Consider the following 9312-nt stretch of genomic DNA (forward strand, 5'->3'; position numbering starts at 1 on the left):
AAGGCGATGTGCTTTTAAAAATTCAAATACTAATGTAATTTTAGCTTCCTTATCTGTGAGAGCTTCTGATAAATTTGGGTTCAGTCCTATCCTGTTTATTAATGGCAAATAGTGAGTACATTCTTCAAAAATATGTCTAATCATAAGAATGGAATGAAAATATTTACACGTTGGAGGTGGCAGTTTTCTGATCAGGTGAGAGTGCGTGAGGAGAGTATGACCTATTCTCAAGCGGATTAGAACAACTTCAACTTTTGTCAAGTAAATAATGATATAAACAATTTATTAACTGTTCATTCACCAGTCCGTCGCAATAGAGCAAAGGATCCTTTCTTATGGCGCATTTTATTTCCTTATGTAACAAATTTCATACCTGCTATCCGTTCAGGATCAATGGTTTGGTAGTATGTAATTTGAATATTTAATATTTTTTGCTCTTTGTGTGCTATAAAATACGAAGTTAGGCAAAACATTGCTTAACACAGAAAATACAAGTGGGTAATATTCTTGGAACAGTATTAATCAATGTTATTGGGTAGCTATGAAAAAATCTCTGTAGAATAAACTTTATTGCTATACAAATAGAATAACAGTGCCAGATTTTAAGAATCCCTCATGCCAACTCATGCCATGCCAGGATAGAACCTCTAATTTGCTGGTTGTAAGTACATTTACAGTTGCAAATAAAAAAAAGAAAGAAAAAAAAAATTTTAAGAAAATCCGAGATACTTTTGTCCAAAGATGTGGTGAACTGGCTTGGAACCATTGTTTTTACTTCACAGGCAATCCACACCAAAGGTGGTGTTTGACGTAAATCGTGATGCAATTTAATATGGGAATTAGTAATAACAATTGTATGTTCGTGTCATTTTCTTTTATATTTATAGTTATAAGGGTGAAAGAGTGAGGATGGATAAATGTATTAGAAAGATATGGTAGGTAAAAATATTGAAAAATTATAAAACCATCTATTAATGGTAAATGTGTTGATAAATTAAATTGGAACGTTGATAAATTCTCAAACTGAAGAAAATAAATAAATAAATAAAAATGAAGCGGAAAAAGTAATCAACGGACTAATTTAATTATGAATTAAAAATAATAATAACGAGTGTTAATTAATTAAATTATAATATATCATATTTAAATCAGGTCAGATAAGTAAACCTTTTCATATGGGTGGTTGAATATTACAAGAATATATTCCTAAATAATAAATGGGATGCTGCAATTGTTAAATGATAAGAAAGATTGCAATGTATAAACAGTTAGTCGTAATGTTTAACAATCAATTTGGCTGCAATTTACGAATAATGGAACTTCAAAAACATCATAGAGATAAAAACGTGAGCAGTTTCCTTTTTTTATTACGAATCCCATTGGACCGGGCCTATCATCATATGCTGCTGTGTGTGTTGAATAGTAGTAGCAAAAGAACAATCTTAAATAAATCCGAAATCAGAATTTATAGAACTTTATGTGCATCATATTTGTATTGTTTGACCATTACCGTATTCCGTTGGTCCACTCTTATCTCCTTCCTACTCCAAGACTTTCAGTGGTTTCATAGCTACAGTTGACGTCCGCAACAGGCGGTAACATTCGTGATTAATTATTTTCATTAAACCTTGGGGATAAATTTATTTTCCTGTTATTTGATATAACTAAAAAAATCTTTTATACTTCGAAATACTATCATATAATAGTGCAATCTCTGTTGGTTCAAACTTCGTCAATACTGAGTTTTCAACTCAAAACATGATGAACTTTGCAACCACACCTTGGTAACATTCGTGACATTTTTCAACTTTACATTGAAATATTTTTACATGAGAGTTTCTTAGGCCCATTTTAATGACCCTACCCATGGCATTCTTTATATACATACCAACAAATTAATATCTAATATGTATTTTTTTAACCCAAAAAAACATGCGAAAACGAATCTAAAAACCTGGGACATCAATGTGCAAATCATTAGCTATAACTACTAGTACTCAGGTGGAATTATGAAACAAAAGGATAAATAATTTCCTGAACTACCCAATGTAAGTAAAGTCGATAAATAATAAAATAATAAATTTTTGTATTTGTGCAATTAAAATATGTTCTTGAAAGTTGTAGCGACAAAATTAAAAAAAAGTAGCCATGTAAAAAACCCGGAAGTTATTGAAGGTCACTCGACCAAGCATCACGTTCGAACATCAGCATAAACCATTTATTTCATTTGTAAAAATATGTTGCATAAGGTGTGGAATCTGAACATATTTTGCATACTATACGATATCCTTCGGAAAAAAGAAATACTGTTACTGAGAAATTAAAACTTCAACTTTTTCATTCAAAACTTCCCCAGCTGCTTAGTATGAAAACTGTTCAACCATCGTTCATCAAAATTTTTTTTTCAGTGGTGATCCGTGACCATCAGGTACAAATGGTAAAACCTATCTTCCAAACATAATTAATTGTTTAAAATTGAAATTTAATTGAACAATTAAAACGTTTCGAGATTTTCCTCAGTGAAAATCCCATCCTGAAGATCAAGAAGAAAATTTTGATGATATATTTCACCTAAATGATTGTCGTTTAAACTATTTCATTATATGGTTTGGAAAATTAAAATATTTTCATATGCTTTGGTTAATCCGGTCACAATCGCTGGAAAATTTTTATTTAACTTGAGTTCGAACATAAATATCTTAAACACTAAAAATCGTTACTTGCACAATGTAAGTAAGGGAAATGTTCAGCACTCCATCCCCTTTGTAATGAACCATAATGCAAAATTGTATCTTGACACTATCCGAGATAGAGAAGCGAAAAGTAGAAGAGATAACGCGAATTATTTGCAAGACATTTATCGTAAATAACGTTGTCACAGTTTATCAGTGTATCATCACAAAAAAAAAAAAAAAAACAGTTATTTTGAGATATGAATGTTATCTTAGCAATAAGGATAAGATTTATACAGTTTAACACAGAATCATAAAATAAAGTAAAAAAAAAAATTTCAAGTTTGAACTGTATCGATCTTATCATGCATCTCTCAAAATAACCATTTCAACTTTAATAAGAGTTATTCAAAAAAAGAAAAGTGAAATGTTTCAGAACTCGGTCATAGGTAGTCGGCGGCATTGGTTTTGAAGATTTCTTTGCGGAGGTCAATACCCGAGTACTTCCCTACGGACCGTGGACTGGGCCATGTGTTTCTAAGCCCCAAAACGTTTTTGAGATAGCGCTTGAATTAGGCACAGGTCAAACAAAAAATTCTTAGCCCGCCAAAAACATCTGTTAATGTAGTACGTAGCTATGAGATCTCGGCGGTACAATGCATCTTTATGGATATCTGAATATCAGCTATAAATTGAAGTGATATTTCTGAGTGGGACAACCTATTTCGTAAACTGTTATTTAAACAGATAGCCATTATTAATAATGCAACTTACTCTGGGTGTTGAACAGACTTTTTTTGAAAATATTATATCTTTCATACGAATGAGCATTATAACGCTTACATTTCAAATGAATGAAAGAGAATAAGGAGACAGAAATATATAATTGCAAGCGAGTTCTCGCAGGAGTAAACTAGTTGTATTAACTACAGTGGGTCAAAAAAATATTGGCATATCCTGTTTTTTCTTTTAAATTGTTCTTTTAAAGTATGTAACTTATTATTCTGTAATAAATTTTATTTTTGAAAATCCTAAATGCTCTCAACTTTGTCACAAATAAAATCATCCAAAAAGACCTTAATGTTCCATTTGTAACCGATCTAGCCCGAACCATATATCAATCCTTCCATTACAAACTCCCTAACAACTCAAATCCATTAGTTTCTAATCTTGCTTCCTCTTTTATTCCGGACAATCCTCCGAGGCGTCTGAAAAGAAGAAGGCTTCGAGACCTTATATTGTAAAAATGTTTTTAGAGTGCTACCATTGGGTAGTTTCTCTACATGCTTGTATCATACCATTATGATTTCCTCAAATTTACTTGATGTATTTATGTACAGTTGTAAATATCAATAAATAAATTTAAAAAAAAAAAATTATTTTTGAAAAGGCATTACAAACCATTGATACAGCAAAAAAAATAATATTGAATATTGAAATAATTAAGTCAGAAACGAATGAGGAAAATACGTTGTAAAAATGTAAGTCAAAAAAGTATTGGCACAGCCATTTATTAATAAAAAAAATATCCTATTTCTGTAAATAAAAGTCATTAATATTTTGTTATCATTCCTTTCGCATCAATTATAGCTTGTAATCTTCTTTGCATGGAACAAACAAGATTTTCCGTGACCTCAGGTGGAATTGTTTACCATTCCTCTAATAACACATTTTTTGAAGAAATTTTGTATTTTCTTATCTTCAAATCCAAAATATGTTCAATGGGATTTATATCCGGAGACTGAGGGTGTGTTTTCAATTGTCTCCGAACATTGTACAACAACCATTACTTCGTTTTACTGACTGTATGTTTTGGATCGTTGTCTTGCTGAAATATAAACGGATCCTTCAGTCCTAATTATTCAAAACAGGACAACAAATGATGTCGCAAATGTTTACATACCTTTTAGCATTCATTGTATTTTCAACAAAGACTAACTTTCTAACACCGCTGCTGTATTTTAATGGAGGCCTAAAGTTCCGTGGTTGAAACTCTGTATTCGGATTCCTCCACACAAACTTTTGTCCATCTGAGCCGAAAATGTTGCATTTGCTCTCATCAGAAAATAAAATATTTTTCCAAAAGTCCATTGGTTTTATTACATAGAGTTTTGCAAATTCAGGACTTTTCCGCGATTAGTTTCACTAATAAAAGGTTTCTCCCTTTGTGTGCGTCCGTAATAATTAAAACTATGAATTGCATTTTTTATCATCTGTAGACTGCATTGAGCGCCGGAAATCGACGGCATCTCTTTCACTATGCTGCTCGCCGAAATCGTTGGATTATTTTCAACTAATCGACGAATATGTCTTTTTTCTCTTGGATTCAACTTTTGTGGCTTGCCTGTTCTTGGTTTATTTAGCACAGAACCAGTTTTCTTAATTTTTTTTTTTATAATGTTTCTAACTGAACTAAAACTCATTCCTAATCTTTTTGACGATATCTGTAATTTTTCCTATGCAATTTCATCACTTTACCGCGAATGGGGAAAGAATGTTCAACAGTTTACCCCTTTTTAAAAAGAACAACCACAATAATGACTGAACTCCACTATTAGACTAATCTAATATTATTTATTAATCAATCTAAAAATATTTATCAATGTTACCTACGTTTGTACTCATAGTATTTAGTCTTTGTTTTCAAAACAACATAACTGTGTCAATACTTTTTTGACTTACATTTTTACAATTTAATTTCCTCTTTCATTTCAACCTTAATTATTTCAATTTTTTTGGGGGGTATATCAATGGTTTTTAATGTCTATTCAAAAATAAAATTTATTACTGAATAATAATTTACATACTTTAAGTATTAAAAGGAAAAAACCGGATTTGCCATACTTTTTTGACCCACTATATGGTGTATAAGTATTTGTACGACATATTGAAAGCATTCAATCAAATGCTTATTTTAGCTATCGCAAGCCAATCATATCTACATTTATTAATAACAAGAATGATAATGTAAACTATAATTTCACGAATGAATAGTATAATGAATTACAATTATAATAATTATAATTAAATAAGGAAATAAAATACATAAAAATGTTGCTCAATTTTTTTAATATCGATATAATTATTAATAAAATTTGAATACATTATTTCATTTCAAGAAGTTTCACTTGAGTCGGTAAGTCCAAAGACTGCAACAATTTTTTTGTATTATAAGGGGAACTGTGAAGTATGCTTTGATAGTATGTACAATGGAAATAAACTGTTGAAAAGTATTTTGTTTTTAAATAATATATTAGATTAAATCAGCTGACGGGGTGTTGCCAAGGATCCCCCCTACCGAGGAATGTATACTGTTGATGTTTGGACACCAGAACAGCTGTTCATGTAAACAAAACAGTGCTCTACTCATTTTTATCAACTCCGAGGTTTAGCAATTTTTAAAGTAAAAAGATATTGTGATTTGAGTGAATTAAATTCCGATAGTAAGAGTTATTTTACCACTTTCTTGTCTATAAGTAAATTTGTATCGAGAAGCTATTCAGCAAATGTATTTTGAATTTAATACACCCTGCACAAGATGATACAGCAAATAAAAACACGATCAGCTATATAATTCTGATCCTTAAAAAAATCTATTAATAGTAATTATAATACTTAGTGTGAATTTAACATCTTAATTTGTTCTTCTAATTAAAGGTGGTTTGAAGAAATGTTTATCAATTCAATATTAGCGCAAATGTATGTAATGCGTAAATGTAGGTTATATGTGGTACCTGAATTTTAGAAAGAAGGCGTAGTGGATCGGCTGATGGGTCCTTTAGCACGCTACTGGATGGATTGACTATTTCCAGTATAAATTGGGACAACGAGATAGTTTCAAACCAATTGACGAGATTGTGTCACGTTAGCAACGCTAAAACTATCGTTCTTCGTTATTTCCTTATTGTTCTGTACGAAATTATGCAAAGGTTTTACATATTGTATTCTAAGCAGTATATGGAAACCGCATCTATATTGTTGACGTGGAAGGTTAGCAATTTGAAACTGGCTACAATTGAAATAATTTGTAGTTTGGAACTCGTTATTCTCATCGAATAAACTGTGTTTTATAACTCTTTTCGTTTATTTTTTCATTATTTTGAAAGAAAGAAGTATTTGAAATTAAAAATGATACAATGGCCAGATTCTCCACTCAAGTTGAGTGTTTGTGGCTTTAGCGCACTTGCTCAGCCTCCACTGGCTCATTACCAGTGATGCGGCGAGAGGGATGCGCTGGGATCTCTTGAGCTCTGCTCTACCCCTCACACGTGGGGGATTGAGGGGGCTCAGGGATCCTCAGGTCAATTGTGTAAATATTGTATATATTATTTTATCATTATGTTATTTTATTTATTTATTTTTCATACAGATAGTTTGATTATGTTCATCTTGTCTATTCTTTTGTTTGTATATATTTTAAGTTTTTTTTATTATTATTTTTTATTTTATTATTATGTTTTTTTTCTTCTTTTTTTTTTATTTTATTTATTTTATTTTAGTATGTATGAGATCATTCATCACTATTATCTATTGCCCACAACTGTATGGTAGATTGTAATATCTATCAATAAATAAATCTATCATTTAAAAAAAAAAAAAAAATGATACATACTGTACAGTTTATAAAAACTAGGTACGTCTTTACTGTATATGTATACCGAAACTGTTCTGTAAGTAAAAACAACACGTGATTATATTACCTCATCATAATTATGAACGAATCGTGATGACATTTAGCATCATATTTCAAGGTATTGTTCATCATTTGTGAAAATTTGACTAAGAAGCTTTTAGAAAAAATATATAATATAATTAAAAACTTGATTCCGAGTCCAAAATAGTAGAAATTTGCGGGGAACGCTCAGGTTATAATTATTTGCAACACAAATGGTGTAAATGTTACCATCGAGTTCCATTAAAGCCATTTTCATTGTAGTAATTTGTCACTGTCCTGCTGCGCTAAAGTTGGAAGGAAAACTTCTAAATTAATGTTAGTAAGATAGTTGAGCTTAGATCAATTCATTAAAGTTTATTATAGTACTCAAGAAAGCCTCAAAATGTTAATAAACTCAAGGCCGTCCCATATTCCAGATAATAAAGTCAGAATATACTGGGGTTAGTTAGGCTTCGGTGAGGCAAGAAATATTAACTTACTGAAGATTCCTCACGAACGAGAATTTACAATTAAGTAAATTTTAATTAAATTATATAAATTTTATTAGCTAATTTTTATTTAGTTTTCTGGTTACAACAAACAACTACCCAAGGTATGGAAGCTTTCTATTCATGCAGGAAATGAAAAACTGTTGTCCTCAGAATCGAAAATTTTCACTGGATTTTATGTTTCAGAAATCAAGGAACACATTTGGGTCATATCTGTCTGTCGTTTTGTAGTCACCTATAAATGACACCTACTATCTGATTTTGATGCAGTTCTCAGGATAGTGTCTATCTATTATTTTCGATGGGCTAGCGCAAACGTTTTTCGCACACATGTTCCGAAATATTTGACCTGAATTTTGTAGAAAGTTGGGGATTGGTGTAAACATGGTCTCGTATAAATAAGAGATGACGTTCAAAGAATAAGTACTGGTCCTAAGCATTTCTTATGACCAATCGTTAAAACATCTAAAAAATCACTTGCGGCTCTAGTTAACAGAAAGTACATTGGAAAATAAAATATAAATTTAATCAACTTTAAAAATGAATAAATTAAAAAAAAAAATGAAGACCTGAGAATCATTGAATCCAATTTTTTAACAAGTGTAAATTGTCCTAAAACATTATTTGTTATGAAAAAACGTGACCCTATTGTGCGATCTTATTTTAGTGACTTTTATTACCAATTTCACAAATTTATTGTCGTTTTGACCCTGCTACTTGAAAATGTCTGCAAGAAATTAGACTGAAAAAATATTTATAAACTATTTGTTCTTTTTTTTTACCGCAACCCTGACCATCTTCTTATATTTAGACTGAAAAATATTTTATAAGTTATTATTTCAAAGGAATTTTTGTATTTAGGGATTTAATATATTTTAAACGCTGATGACACATGTATACTTTCTGTAAACAACGACCCAACTAATGCATCACAAACACTACAGGCACACATAACATCTATTGAAGAATGGTTTTACACCGAAAAAATCAAAATAAATCCTGACAAATCCCATCAGATCACCTTTACTCTCCGTCGTAAACCTCTGCCCTCCTGTCCTACAGTATCCTATCTAAATACTCCACTAACGCCTGTTGAACAGATTCGATACTTAGGACTCCATCTTAACAATAGACTTACTTGGAATCCACACACAAGACTGAAACGACAAGAAACTGCTCGTAGATTCCGATTGCTACAACACTTACTTGACAAACGCTCTTAGCTTCCCATTCACTACAAAAAATTAGTATGCACTATGATAATCAGACCAATTTGGACATATGGAATTGAGCCCCGGAGCTCCACCAAACCATCAAATTCTTCGCGCATCCAATCGTTACAATCCAAAATCCTACGTAAAATCCTTGATGCTCCTTATTACATTACAAATAAACTCACATTCACAAAGACCTTAACATCCCATTCGTTGCAGATTTGACCCAAAACAGATATGCGTCTTTTCATTCCAAACTCCTT

At 31.1% G+C, this 9312-nt stretch overlaps 1 protein-coding gene and 1 long non-coding RNA gene across 4 annotated transcripts in view; one reads left to right on the plus strand and one right to left on the minus strand.

The window, feature by feature from the left end:
* Positions 1–9312, minus strand: part of LOC106681143 (uncharacterized) — a 79082-nt gene that overhangs the window by 20170 nt on the left and 49600 nt on the right. The window contains exon 1 of one of the 2 annotated variants that reach the window (XM_014421315.3): positions 6407–6514. The exons of the other annotated variant lie outside the window; for it this stretch is intronic. The gene's annotated coding sequence lies outside the window, so the exon portion shown is untranslated. Of the gene's footprint in view, positions 1–6406; positions 6515–9312 lie in introns of those variants that run through there. 2 annotated transcript variants of the gene reach the window in all.
* The window catches only part of LOC106681146 (uncharacterized), a 693797-nt gene continuing 684604 nt past the window's right edge, over positions 120–9312 (plus strand). Inside the window, exon 1 of one of the 2 annotated variants that reach the window (XR_010844430.1) lies at positions 120–195. This is a non-coding gene — a long non-coding RNA (uncharacterized lncRNA). Of the gene's footprint in view, positions 262–9312 lie in introns of both variants that reach the window. The other variant, XR_002945592.2, reaches the window with a different exon arrangement.

This window comes from Halyomorpha halys, unplaced genomic scaffold (genome assembly GCF_000696795.3).
Source record: "Halyomorpha halys isolate HHAL.00 unplaced genomic scaffold, Hhal_1.1 Scaffold312.1, whole genome shotgun sequence".
Taxonomy (NCBI): Eukaryota; Metazoa; Arthropoda; class Insecta; order Hemiptera; family Pentatomidae; genus Halyomorpha; species Halyomorpha halys.